Below are 15,225 nucleotides of genomic sequence, written 5' to 3' on the forward strand. Positions count from 1 at the left end.
AATTACAATAGGGAGAAAACAGAACATATTAGCATCCCAACTTAACCCTCAGATATCTTTCCACTGTCTTCTATTCCTCTACAATTCCTAGTTATAGAATAACTGGGCTATTCCTGGTATTTGCTACAATATAGTTTCTTCTGCCACAAAATCTCTTGTTTGCACAGACCCCTGGTACTTTTAATACCTGTCCATTGAAATGTAACCTATTTTGGGGGGATGTAGGTAAAAATAACACCATGTCTGTCAAGACATCCATTAACTGCTAGTCAAATTTTCCATTCTAATACCAAAAACCTTTAGAAACACCCCATGGAACTACTCTATATGTTATGATACTTTGCTAGTCATGCATTTCCTCTTACTAACTAAAAGAACCTTGAAGATGGCATCCATAATTTATATGTCTTTATCCTCATCACTGTTCTTTATTCAGACCTCTGCATTTTGAACATATTCAATGTTACCAAATGATGTATGCCTAAAATAAAATTGAAGTACTATAGAATTTTGTCCTTCAAGACCTCATTAAAAAAAATGGTTCCTATAAATAAGAGGAATTCCCTATTTCATTGTGCAACCTGGGGTCTAACGCAAAACCTTTGCTGTCAGGTTACCTACATCAAATCCCAGTTCCGTTATCTCTGGGCAAGTTACTTCTCTTCTCTTTTCCTTGGTTTCCTCATCTGTGAAATGAGCTTGATAATAAAAAAACTGGTGATTAATACCAATCCTGTAGGGCCATTAGAAGGCTTAAATATATTGATATATGTAAAGTTCTTAGAAGTATGCTCCCCCCGCATATGGTACATGCTATATAAGTATTAACGGCATTGCTGTCTATTATATAGATGAGAGATTTCAAACTGGCCCACAGGCTGGATCTGTCCTTCAATTGTGCTGTATTTTGCATAACACTGTTGTTATACACAATGATTTTCAGTTTGTCACCAACATTTCAATAGGGTATTTTACATTAAATCCAAATTTTTGGATTTTCTTGGGAAAAAATGGAAGGCTCGGTTAACACTGAAACTTTTGTTTATTAAATGGAAAAAATCAGCTGGGAGCAAGTTGTGCCCATGCTGTGTAGACAGCACAGGTGTTCTCGGGTGTTCTGGGCTCCACAGCTGCATGCCACCTCCCTGACCAGCATCCTGAATACCTCATGCCTTTCCTCACATCACACCTCTTCTGAGACACCTTCAAGCTATCTAGCTGGAACACGTAGGCACTGGATTTAAAAGACTCTGAAATTTTAAAAAATAATGATTTGTGAATACGTGACTTATGATCACTTATACAAAATGACAGGGCCTAGATGTTAATGTTACTGTTGTAGTAACTATGACCTTAACTGCCTCTACCACTACCGATTCATGCTTACTGAGTGCATATTATTTACCAGGCACTGTAATAGATGCTTTACATAAATTAGGTCTATTGCTTATGAGAAATTTGCAAGTAGGTATTATTAATTTACTTATTTTACAACTGAGGGAATAGAAGGGAAATCAGTAAAATACAACCACTTGCCCAAGGTCAGTGATGGTGTCAGCAAGAAAACAGGACTACCAGGCTCTGAACCCAACGTTCTTCCACCATATTCACCTACCTTCCTCTTGCCAATCTTTCTGGTTTCTCTCACGCAATATTTATCCACATACCCAGAAAGACTGAAAGAGGATGATTTTAGCTTTATTGTACATATGAGGAATTAAAGCATAGACAGACACCTCAGGAAGAAAGTGACAGAAATGAGTCAGCATTGTCCTGGGACAAATGCAGACCTGCTTTCTCTATGAGAAATATTATGAAAATTAACTCAGAAAAAAATCTTTCCTTCATCTACAGTGGAGCCTCTTCCAATTGAATCCTCTCAAGTGAGACAAAAACCTTTAAAGATATAATTTTCCAATTGCTGATGCTCAGCCCTATTTTAGAAAATAAAGAACTTCTGTTTGGAAAGCATAACAACCCCTTTCTAATGAGTCAAAGAAACAATGCATTTCGATTAACGTTACAAACCAGGGAGGGTATTTTGAGTAAGGGAAAACTCACTATATGTATAAATAGTGAATTAGGTATCCGTTATTCGTTCTCATTAAGATACATAACAAACATTTTCATAATTTTACTAAGAATAATTTTTAGTTGCTTGTTAATTTTTGTTGACAGTTTTATTGAGCTCCTTGGAGCTCAAACTATTATTGTTTTGCTGGATCATTTGTAATATTACTAGAAATTATACCTTATGACATCTGTTGGAGAGAGAGGGTCCATTTTTTTCAAATCCTTACTACCTTTCTGATTCTCCAAGAAGCCAAGTATTCAATGCAATGCTGCAATGCTTTAGTTTCAAAATCAATTACTTAAGGTGCCCTGAAATTCTGTTTTCTCTACTTCTCTCTCTGGAAAAAAACAAAGGAAAGGAAGCTATAAATTGCCACAACAATTGTATGATAGCTCTGATATCCAGTTATCAAATCATATTAATGCTGGATTAATTAATATTTTCAAGAGATAATATTAAATGTAGATGAGCTAGATAATGTTTAGGAGAAAAGAAACAAACAAAACATTGAAATATTGCAAGGAAATCACTTAGAGACCAATTTCTGCAAGCTCCAGAACAATTAAATCCAGAGTTCATGAGCTCTTGAATGTTGATGGGACAGTCATTTAATGACATGGCAGTCATTAAATAAATTCACCCAAATTATTTAAAAATAAATAAGCCTTTGCTTCAGAAAATGGGAAAACTATATAAGTCAAAATTCTTTATACTTGTTCAAATTCCCACACTTGCTATGCTCCACGGCATAAAAGGAAAGAAAATCCTAATAAGTAACACAGAAGAAGAATCCTTTGATCTCCATTTAAATGACAATGAGAATTGATGGCCATAAGCAAAATAAATAAGTGATCAAGCTCTGTGTTCTATTGGAATTCACCTGACTCTTACTCTGATTTTGCCAACTCATTCTAAAGTAATTGAAAATGTCATAAAAATAATGCCTCCCTTACTATAGTGTGAAATTAAACAATTACTGTAAATAAGAAATAATCAAGTTCAACTATTTTAACACTAAATTGTCACAATGCTGTTTTTAATCTATATGTACAAAATAATTTATCATTTATATAACACCTTCTCCCTTGAATATGTCAACACATCAATCTGGCTTTCTGTCTCCCGCAAGTTCTCAATCATCTTTACATGAGCAAACAGTCACATTCTAAGGGAAGCAAACATCCTAATATATTCATGCTATTATTGTTCCTTGGAAAAGATCCAGAGCTTCAATAAGGCAGTGATTGGAAATGCACAAAGTATTTTAATATCCTAATTATTTTGATTTAACTTCCTCTAATAGTTTAAATTGATACTGAATTTATTTAGAACCCATTAGGGTGTTTTTTTTTTTTTCCCAACAGATCATAAACACAGACTGAACTTAATCTCAAGACAAAATTAATTATTCATGCTTCAAATTGTCGATACACTTTCCAAAAACCTGCCACCCCCTTCTGCATTCAGGCTTTTATTTTAATTCCTTTTCCATTTTAGGAAAGTAATTACTGGCAATGTATATGTCATTCTGAAAAGAAGTGAAGCTTTCTACTCACTGATTTGAACACAAAACAGGCACTCGAAGCCACAAGGAGAGAAGTTAGTACGTATCATCAATTCAAGATCATTATTACAGCCTACCATGATCCCCCTGCAACGGAGCTATCATGGTGAAAAGGACAGAGGTTACAAGAACCATCTCTCCTGCATTAATTAACAAGAGAATCAACTATTAAATTACCTCACACACTACAGAAGACTCAAGGCTGTGTTTTCAAAGAACACAGCACACTTCTTTATAAGTTAACACTCACCTTGTGGTTTTTTTGGCTATTTTCAAATGGTGTTTTCAGGAGGAGTAGTGTTTGATTCAATGGAAACATGACATATTTAAACTTGTTCATAGCCAACCATGGCAATGCAAGTCTTTTTGACCCGTTTTCTCAAACACGAGTAATTAGAGAATCATAGCTACCATTAACCAAAAACCTACCAACACCATAAATGGTGCTAAGCATTTCACATGCATTCATCCATTTCNAATAAATAAATAAATAAATAAATAAATAAATAAATAAAATCTTTTTTAAAAAAGATAAATGAATGGGATAGCATTTGATACAAAATTTTACAGCCTCAGAATATTCTGGGTTATATATTATATAAATTATACTATGTTTGTTGGTAAATAACAGGACACCTGGGTAAAAGCCATTTCAATACTAGGGGTTTATAAAAAATTGAGATAGCATCTCAATGATGTTGTCAAAGAGTCATTCATTCATTTATCCCACTGGGGATTCAGCAGTGAGCACAGTAATTGTTATTCTCTTGAACTTTTATTCTAGCTATATTTGGGTTTGGAAGTAAGACACAGGTGGAAATTGGTAGATAGATAGGTAGATGGGTAGGCAGGTAGATAGGTGATAGATGATAGATGCATAGATAGATGATAGATAGATGATATGATAGACAGATGAGAGATAAATAGATATAGATAGATGCATGTGTGTATAAATGTACACATACACACAAGAACACACATATATGTTAGAGCAGGTAGTGATAACAATTAGGAACAATAAAGCAAGGTAAGATAGATAGTTTGGCATTTCTAACTTTCTACTCTTCCATATTAGTTAGCAATATCTCCATTCACGTACATAGGATGGCTAGAGCAGTATCATTTACTCACATGACAGCCTTTAGCAGAGGAATCGTAAGAAGAAAAGGAAGGCGGGGGAATCTTCTTGTCCTGAAGCTTTCTGTTTTCATGGGATGTGAAATACTTCCCAGAATTCACTCAGCCAACATCCCCCTATTTCTGGTTGGGCAGCAATGAGTCACTGCTCCAGTGACTGATGATGGTGGGATTATCATGACTGGCATAAAAATGATCCATCCTTTGGAGTCACACAGGAAGTTCACCTTCCCCCAAGCACCCAGTTTGACTCCGGAACCAAAGCAGTCTTCTGTTATCAGGGAAAGGAGGAAGATGGCTTTAGAGGAAGTCAGCCAACATTGTCATTCATAAGGTTAACTTAGAATGTTAAACTGGCTGCTCAGAGTCACATGGCTCTTAATTTGCAGGGCTCTGACTGGAACCTGAATCTTTTGAGACAGGGCTCAGGGCTTTTTCACTACTGAGCAAACTGCAACTCCCTGCTCTTTTGTTGTGCAAGGTATGCACACACCCATAGCACAGTCACAGAGTAAATGTGAATGGAAGGAATGGGTGAATAAATAGAATATACTATATAGAAACAATATCAGGTTTCTCCAGATGTGTTTGGGTTTTTAAAAACACATTCCTGTTTTTTAACTCCCTTCTTAAAATGTGTACACAAGACTTAATACAGTGCTGAATTTCAGTTTTTTAATTATAAAACAAAAGGTTAAACCTCACAATTTCAATGGCCTCTCAGCTTTATGCCCTCTAAGTGAGACATATTCTTACTTTCCCCAGTTAAAAAATTCATATCCCTAATCTGTAGATCTCTAAGGACCTTAATATTTATTCAAAATGCATCATTTCAGTCTCATTATAAACAAATTATTAAATAACTTACTTTTTCAAGGGAATATAGCATTATAGGAGTTTGCACCCTAGAGCAGGAACACATGCTGAAGTGCAGCGAAAACACGTATCCTCTCCATGGACATTTTTTCAGCTAATCTCATTCCATGCCGATTTCCCCTTGGCTTTGGGTTTGACTTTCTTTATGTGTAAGAGACTTTCCAGAAGCGTGGATAGACCTTGGACTTCCCATTTTACCTCTACCACTAACTTAGCAAGTGGGTTTAACAAGCCATGTAATCATTTATAATCTCTATTTCTTTCCTTTAGAAAGAAATTAGTTGCATCTTCCTTGCTGAATTTTAGTGAAGATCACATGTGATTTTTCTATGTTATAATAAATACACAGTGCCTGGCAGCTGGCTATCATTTATTAAGCAATAATTATAGTTTTTAATAATACATTGCACTTTTTACATCTATAATTTTGTTTTATTCTTTAGTAACTCAGTTTTATCTGTTAACATACACATGTATGGAGAGGGATGAAAGGATTGAAGACTTATACAACAGTGGTGATTATTAACTTCAGGAATTATAGGTTGGGAGTGGGATGGGGTGAGGACTATCACCGTTTTTCATATTTTTTAAATTAAAAGAACAAATTTATAAATATAAAGTTTATATTTATTGATATAAAATTTATAAATTTTTAAATTTAATAAAACTATGTTACTGGACCATCTGTAAGAGCTTCGAGGGCAAGAAAAACAACAAAATGTTCCCTTATTATTTTTACTCTGCAGATTTCTTGATGCACAGTAATCAATAGCAAATATATATTAAGGTAAACTATTTATCTATCTACGAATGAATACAGTGCTTGCTGTGGACCCCTCAATAAAGAAATGATGAACAAGTAACACCAAAACTCAAAAATCTCATGAGTCGATGGCCCTAAAATCATAGATTTTGAGTAGCTATGAATCTTACAAATGGTATAGAAAGCCTGAAAAAATCATTCATTTTTTCTATTAAAGCTAAAACAGGGATAAATAGCTAAAATAATAAGAAGTATTTTCTCAATCTGCAAAGACAGAGGGCTTTTTGATATAAGATTCAAAGAAGTTAGCTAGCATAACCCATCTTGAAATACCGGACAGAAAACTATCAGATTTAGCCAATGTATTTGAAATTAAGTCCAGTGTGGAAATAAGAGGAAGTACATTAATATGGTTAGGTCTTCTCTCATTTTATGCTAGAAGAATAAAAATTATTTTTATCAAAAGTATCCTTTGATGTTGATGTCAGTTCAATTGCCCTCCCAAAACAGAAGTTCAGTGCAGGGGCGCAGAAGTTTGTATTTCCCATTCAATTATCTCCAAGGAAGATATTTGAAGCGTGTATTTGCATGAGTCTGAAACACCAGCCTAAGGGAAAGAAACTGAAGCCAATCTGCTTGTGAACAATGGGCTTCATTTCATGCTTTGTTCTAGTGGGCGATGGAGTTTATTCGATCACTGAAGAACAGTAGCTAATTTTCCCTTCTAGTCCCCAGGGCACACTTGGTATTAAATGAAAACAGTGAACTGGAATAGGGAAAGCATTCAATAAATGGTGGATAACTTCTTATCTAGCCTTTGGATCAGTCCTATTGAAGTAGGCTTTATTATTCTCATTTCATAGATAATGAAATGGAAGCTCAGATATATTATATACATTTGGCATCCAACAGACCTGGATTTGAATCACAGCTTTACTGCATTCTAACCCTGTATCTTTGGGCAAAGTCTGTCCTCCTTCCACTACTCTATAATAAGTCCATTTCCCCCTCCAACAGACAGTCAACTTCCATGGAACTCATGTTTTGTGGACCTTCCATGTCTGCTACCTGATCTTTACTTTGGACTATACGGGCTAGATACAGACCTGCCCTGAGCTCTCTGTGGATTTACTCCCATCACATCAGGCTGCATACCCTTGCTCTTAAGCCATTAGTGCCAAGGGTATTATGCAAAGCTTAAACTCACGGGCTAGGGAAATGTTCCAACTTTTCATAAATGATTTGTCTTTTCGATAAAATTTCATCTGATAATTCATAAAAAATGAGGAAAAGCCATCACTACAGGGCACCTTGGGTAGATCAGAGCCTAATATCACAGAAACTTTTCCCCAATCTTTTTAGATCATCAAGCTAAATAATGGATCTGAAGTTTCCAGATGTCTTTTCTGCCATGAAGTTTAAATTAGATGTGGTCTCCCCTGGGTACCATTCAAAAGAGTTCTAATGACAGTGTAAAAATATTGAAAGAAGCTAAAGAGATTCTTTTATTTAAATATACATAACTATATATGTACTAACTTCACTTGATTGAAATGAAAAGGAAAGAGCTAACTTCAGTGTAACATCGTTCTCTCATTGCTTGACTTTATATATAAATGCCAATAATTCCGAGGTTTTGCAAGATGGATATTTATAATTACTGCAGATTTCATTAGCTAAAAAGCCAGCATTAGAAGGTAAAAATTAGATTTTAATGAACAATTCTTTGGAAGGATGTCATGAATTGGTATCTGGAGGATATAAGCACAACTTAAAAATCAAGCAGATTAAATGAGTCCAGAAAGGACTGGCTAGAATAAAGATTAAAACAACTTCAAAGACAAGCCCCTCTTGAACCACTTTTTCCACCCCCTGGGGAAAATGACACAGTAAAAAAAGAAATAAGAAAGAATAAGAAATGTAGGCTTTAAAAATGTAATTTGTGTTTTAAGGCTTTATGTTTGATGGGGAAATTTCAGTTGACTATTTTTACAGTTGTGATTTAACACAGCAAATTAAAGGCTTTGGCAGCAAATAAATAGATTCACAATGATTGCTGCCGAAATTCGATGGCCTTCCACAGGATATTGTCCAAACTCTGCCTTGTCAGACTTCATGAATCCAGCAGCACCTCGGACGAGGTTAATGATCAAAATAAATTTAGGGTATGGGTTTTCCAATTCAGCCTGGGAGGATATCTTCTGCTGAGGATGATAGAAATAATAGCAAGTAATAGTGTTATCATAGCCAAATGCACAGAACAGTTTTCTATGCCATGCACTGTGCTGAATATCTTAAATATATAAAGCGTGTTTACTTGGAGACATGATTTAACAAGGAGACTGAAGAGCCAAAAACTAAGGAAAACCTTACCTTGTAGTCCTAGTTTATTTCTGTTGAGTATTGTGTATTGGGTCATAATAGCTTCACATCAGTTAGACTTGAAATTGCATTTATATTTTTAAAATAATAAAGTTTTTTTTTAAAACATAAGAGAAAAAGAACCACCTCTATCTATGTAGCGGTAATCATTAAGCAGAGCACTTTATTCTAGAAGCTAACACTTAAAAGAAGTTATGGAATCACTATGACCACCTAACAGTATTGTGCTTGGCAACAGATTATAGTGAGTGTGTGTTACTCTGGCAGAATTATAATTCAGTCTAGGTAGTGGGCCAGTAATTCTCAGCTCACACTCATGGCCATTCATAATCCCCTTCCCTTTTGCTAAAATATATCTTCCTTTCTATGGTCTCGTTCTGAAATAGCTCTATCTCCTGTGATTCTTATTTTATAAATGAAGCAAAAGGAGATTTTTTATGGCTCTGTCTTTGTTCACAATTCTGTTGTGGGCGCTAATAGCAAATCATTTCAAAAACTGTCCCTGATTACTTGTTTGAGATAATTTGGCCCTTCTGGAAACTTCATGTTTGGTGCTGTTATTGTTTTTGTGAAAGTGTATGTGTGTGTGCATGCGATGATTAGGGAATGGACTTATAATTACAATAGGGAGAAAACAGAACATATTAGCATCCCAACTTAACCCTCAGATATCTTTCCACTGTCTTCTATTCCTCTACAATTCCTAGTTATAGAATAACTGGGCTATTCCTGGTATTTGCTACAATATAGTTTCTTCTGCCACAAAATCTCTTGTTTGCACAGACCCCTGGTACTTTTAATACCTGTCCATTGAAATGTAACCTATTTTGGGGGGATGTAGGTAAAAATAACACCATGTCTGTCAAGACATCCATTAACTGCTAGTCAAATTTTCCATTCTAATACCAAAAACCTTTAGAAACACCCCATGGAACTACTCTATATGTTATGATACTTTGCTAGTCATGCATTTCCTCTTACTAACTAAAAGAACCTTGAAGATGGCATCCATAATTTATATGTCTTTATCCTCATCACTGTTCTTTATTCAGACCTCTGCATTTTGAACATATTCAATGTTACCAAATGATGTATGCCTAAAATAAAATTGAAGTACTATAGAATTTTGTCCTTCAAGACCTCATTTAAAAAAATGGTTCCTATAAATAAGAGGAATTCCCTATTTCATTGTGCAACCTGGGGTCTAACGCAAAACCTTTGCTGTCAGGTTACCTACATCAAATCCCAGTTCCGTTATCTCTGGGCAAGTTACTTCTCTTCTCTTTTCCTTGGTTTCCTCATCTGTGAAATGAGCTTGATAATAAAAAAACTGGTGATTAATACCAATCCTGTAGGGCCATTAGAAGGCTTAAATATATTGATATATGTAAAGTTCTTAGAAGTATGCTCCCCCCGCATATGGTACATGCTATATAAGTATTAACGGCATTGCTGTCTATTATATAGATGAGAGATTTCAAACTGGCCCACAGGCTGGATCTGTCCTTCAATTGTGCTGTATTTTGCATAACACTGTTGTTATACACAATGATTTTCAGTTTGTCACCAACATTTCAATAGGGTATTTTACATTAAATCCAAATTTTTGGATTTTCTTGGGAAAAAATGGAAGGCTCGGTTAACACTGAAACTTTTGTTTATTAAATGGAAAAAATCAGCTGGGAGCAAGTTGTGCCCATGCTGTGTAGACAGCACAGGTGTTCTCGGGTGTTGGGCTCCACAGCTGCATGCCGCCTCGCTGACCAGCATCCTGAATACCTCATGCCTTTCCTCACATCACACCTCTTCTGAGACACCTTCAAGCTATCTAGCTGGAACACGTAGGCACTGGATTTAAAAGACTCTGAAATTTTAAAAAATAATGATTTGTGAATACGTGACTTATAATCACCTATACAAAATGACAGGGCCTAGATGTTAATGTTACTGTTGTAGTAACTATGACCTTAACTGCCTCTACCACTACCGATTCATGCTTACTGAGTGCACATTATTCCAGGCACTGTAATAGATGCTTTACATAAATTAGGTCTATTGCTTATGAGAAATTTGCAAGTAGGTATTATTAATTTACTTATTTTACAACTGAGGGAATAGAAGGGAAATCAGTAAAATACAACCACTTGCCCAAGGTCAGTGATGGTGTCAGCAAGAAAACAGGACTACCAGGCTCTGAACCCAACGTTCTTCCACCATATTCACCTACCTTCCTCTTGCCAATCTTTCTGGTTTCTCTCACGCAATATTTATCCACATACCCAGAAAGACTGAAAGAGGATGATTTTAGCTTTATTGTACATATGAGGAATTAAAGCATAGACAGACACCTCAGGAAGAAAGTGACAGAAATGAGTCAGCATTGTCCTGGGACAAATGCAGACCTGCTTTCTCTATGAGAAATATTATGAAAATTAACTCAGAAAAAAATCTTTCCTTCATCTACAGTGGAGCCTCTTCCAATTGAATCCTCTCAAGTGAGACAAAAACCTTTAAAGATATAATTTTCCAATTGCTGATGCTCAGCCCTATTTTAGAAAATAAAGAACTTCTGTTTGGAAAGCATAACAACCCCTTTCTAATGAGTCAAAGAAACAATGCATTTCGATTAACGTTACAAACCAGGGAGGGTATTTTGAGTAAGGGAAAACTCACTATATGTATAAATAGTGAATTAGGTATCCGTTATTCGTTCTCATTAAGATACATAACAAACATTTTCATAATTTTACTAAGAATAATTTTTAGTTGCTTGTTAATTTTTGTTGACAGTTTTATTGAGCTCCTTGGAGCTCAAACTATTATTGTTTTGCTGGATCATTTGTAATATTACTAGAAATTATACCTTATGACATCTGTTGGAGAGAGAGGGTCCATTTTTTTCAAATCCTTACTACCTTTCTGATTCTCCAAGAAGCCAAGTATTCAATGCAATGCTGCAATGCTTTAGTTTCAGAATCAATTACTTAAGGTGCCCTGAAATTCTGTTTTCTCTACTTCTCTCTCTGGAAAAAAACAAAGGAAAGGAAGCTATAAATTGCCACAACAATTGTATGATAGCTCTGATATCCAGTTATCAAATCATATTAATGCTGGATTAATTAATATTTTCAAGAGATAATATTAAATGTAGATGAGATAGATAATGTTTAGGAGAAAAGAAACAAACAAAACATTGAAATATTGCAAGGAAATCACTTAGAGACCAATTTCTGCAAGCTCCAGAACAATTAAATCCAGAGTTCATGAGCTCTTGAATGTTGATGGGACAGTCATTTAATGANACTTAGAGACCAATTTCTGCAAGCTCCAGAACAATTAAATCCAGAGTTCATGAGCTCTTGAATGTTGATGGGCGTTCCATNTTTAATGACATGGCAGTCATTAAATAAATTCACCCAAATTATTTAAAAATAAATAAGCCTTTGCTTCAGAAAATGGGAAAACTATATAAGTCAAAATTCTTTATACTTGTTCAAATTCCCACACTTGCTATGCTCCACGGCATAAAAGGAAAGAAAATCCTAATAAGTAACACAGAAGAAGAATCCTTTGATCTCCATTTAAATGACAATGAGAATTGATGGCCATAAGCAAAATAAATAAGTGATCAAGCTCTGTGTTCTATTGGAATTCACCTGACTCTTACTCTGATTTTGCCAACTCATTCTAAAGTAATTGAAAATGTCATAAAAATAATGCCTCCCTTACTATAGTGTGAAATTAAACAATTACTGTAAATAAGAAATAATCAAGTTCAACTATTTTAACACTAAATTGTCACAATGCTGTTTTTAATCTATATGTACAAAATAATTTATCATTTATATAACACCTTCTCCCTTGAATATGTCAACACATCAATCTGGCTTTCTGTCTCCCGCAAGTTCTCAATCATCTTTACATGAGCAAACAGTCACATTCTAAGGGAAGCAAACATCCTAATATATTCATGCTATTATTGTTCCTTGGAAAAGATCCAGAGCTTCAATAAGGCAGTGATTGGAAATGCACAAAGTATTTTAATATCCTAATTATTTTGATTTAACTTCCTCTAATAGTTTAAATTGATACTGAATTTATTTAGAACCCATTAGGGTGTTTTTTTTTTTTCCAACAGATCATAAACACAGACTGAACTTAATCTCAAGACAAAATTAATTATTCATGCTTCAAATTGTCGATACACTTTCTAAAAACCTGCCACCCCCTTCTGCATTCAGGCTTTTATTTTAATTCCTTTTCCATTTTAGGAAAGTAATTACTGGCAATGGCAATGTATATGTCATTCTGAAAAGAAGTGAAGCTTTCTACTCACTGATTTGAACACAAAACAGGCACTCGAAGCCACAAGGAGAGAAGTTAGTACGTATCATCAATTCAAGATCATTATTACAGCCTACCATGATCCCCCTGCAACGGAGCTATCATGGTGAAAAGGACAGAGGTTACAAGAACCATCTCTCCTGCATTAATTAACAAGAGAATCAACTATTAAATTACCTCACACACTACAGAAGACTCAAGGCTGTGTTTTCAAAGAACACAGCACACTTCTTTATAAGTTAACACTCACCTTGTGGTTTTTTTGGCTATTTTCAAATGGTGTTTTCAGGAGGAGTAGTGTTTGATTCAATGGAAACATGACATATTTAAACTTGTTCATAGCCAACCATGGCAATGCAAGTCTTTTTGACCCGTTTTCTCAAACACGAGTAATTAGAGAATCATAGCTACCATTAACCAAAAACCTACCAACACCATAAATGGTGCTAAGCATTTCACATGCATTCATCCATTTCAATTTTCAAAGAATCTTCTGAGATTCAATTCTATTTGTACCTCTATTTTACAAATTATTTAAAAAATCTAAAAATCAGAAAGGTGAAACAACTTGCTCAAAATTCTACAAATAGCAAATAACGGAGCCAGGTCTGTTTACCTTGTAACCCTACTGTGAATAATCACGTCCTGCCGCCTCTCTGCTCCAGGGGCACATGCACATTAGTTATTCACTCAACACATAAAGCAGGACATCCTTGTGTAGGATCCTGGCACACGCCAGAGGCTGTGAAAAACACTAAGGTGGTTAAGACACAGCCCCAGTGCTCAAGAAACTCCTAATGTAAGAAGACAGGAATACTTCACAAATACACATTTTGATTGTAAGGAATGAAAGTGGTAATTTTGTAGAAAATTGATTTTTTCCTCAAATAAGAGACAGCCATTCATGTAAATGGAAGAAAGTAAAGAGCAAGGGCGTATGCCATCCAGTTCGATCCGGCAGAATCTAGACCTGGGGTCCTGCTTAGCTCCTCCCTCACTCACCTCAGCATGACCTCGGCAAAACCTTTGACGCGCTTGGCCCAGATTCCTCAACTGTGAAGGAGAATTACTAGATCAAATTAAAAAAACAAAACCAAAAACAACAAAAGAAACCCCAAACATATTAAAACCACTTAGAAAAGGAATAAAACGATCCGATTGTGAGATGCGATGATCTCTAGCTTCAGGGACATAGTTCATCCCATCTCTGTCTTCTACCCTACGGGACAGGAATTGCTTTTACAAAGCTGCAATGCTGATTCGTTTTGTGTTGTTTTCTTGGTGAAGGAAAGATCTAACTTTTGGGGGGGGGAGGTGGGGGGTCTATTTTTTCTCTCCAGGCTGATGTTCCTAAGGTGGAGAGGGTCTGATCAGTGATAAGAACCACGGCCTAGGGCAGAGAAAATGATGACGGAAAAGACAAATAACAGGGTGATTCAACAGACCTGTGTTTTGTTCTAATGGAGGGTAGCCAATGGAGGGCAGCTCCGCCTGTCATCTCTCCTGGTACAGGACCTAATCTATTCCTGTGCCTCCTGTTCACAGTATTCCGAACCACCGCCCTGTCGGGCCCTGCTACAATACACGGACAGCGTGCCGAGGATACGAGCCCGATTGATAAGACTTTGGCATAAATTATAGGCTTCTTAAATCAATAAGTTCTCTGTTCCTTCTTCCCTCCAGTGATTTCATCTACTCAGATCAGAAACAACCCTGCTTCGCTTCATGCCTTCCACGCTGCCTTCCTGGCCAGAGTTTGACTGTGAATTAAAATCCCTGAAGCTGACTTTTGGCTCTAGTACTTCATAACTGCTGTTCAGTTTGGGCTAGTTACTGAAAGATTTTTTCTTTCTTTCTTTCTTTCTTTCTTTCTTTCTCCTTTCTTTCTTCTTTCTTTCTTTCAGAGAGAGAGAAAGAGAGAGAGAGCAAGAGGAAGGACAGAGCGAGAGGGAAAAGGAGAAAAGCAGACTCCCCACTGAGTGTGGGGCCTGACTCCGGGCTAGATCCCATGACCCCGAGTTCACCCCCTGAGATGAAATCAAGAGTCAGATGCTCAACCGACTGAGCCACCCAGGCATCCCTGAG

Source organism: Ailuropoda melanoleuca, chromosome 6 (assembly GCF_002007445.2).
Source record: "Ailuropoda melanoleuca isolate Jingjing chromosome 6, ASM200744v2, whole genome shotgun sequence".
NCBI classification, from domain to species: Eukaryota; Metazoa; Chordata; class Mammalia; order Carnivora; family Ursidae; genus Ailuropoda; species Ailuropoda melanoleuca.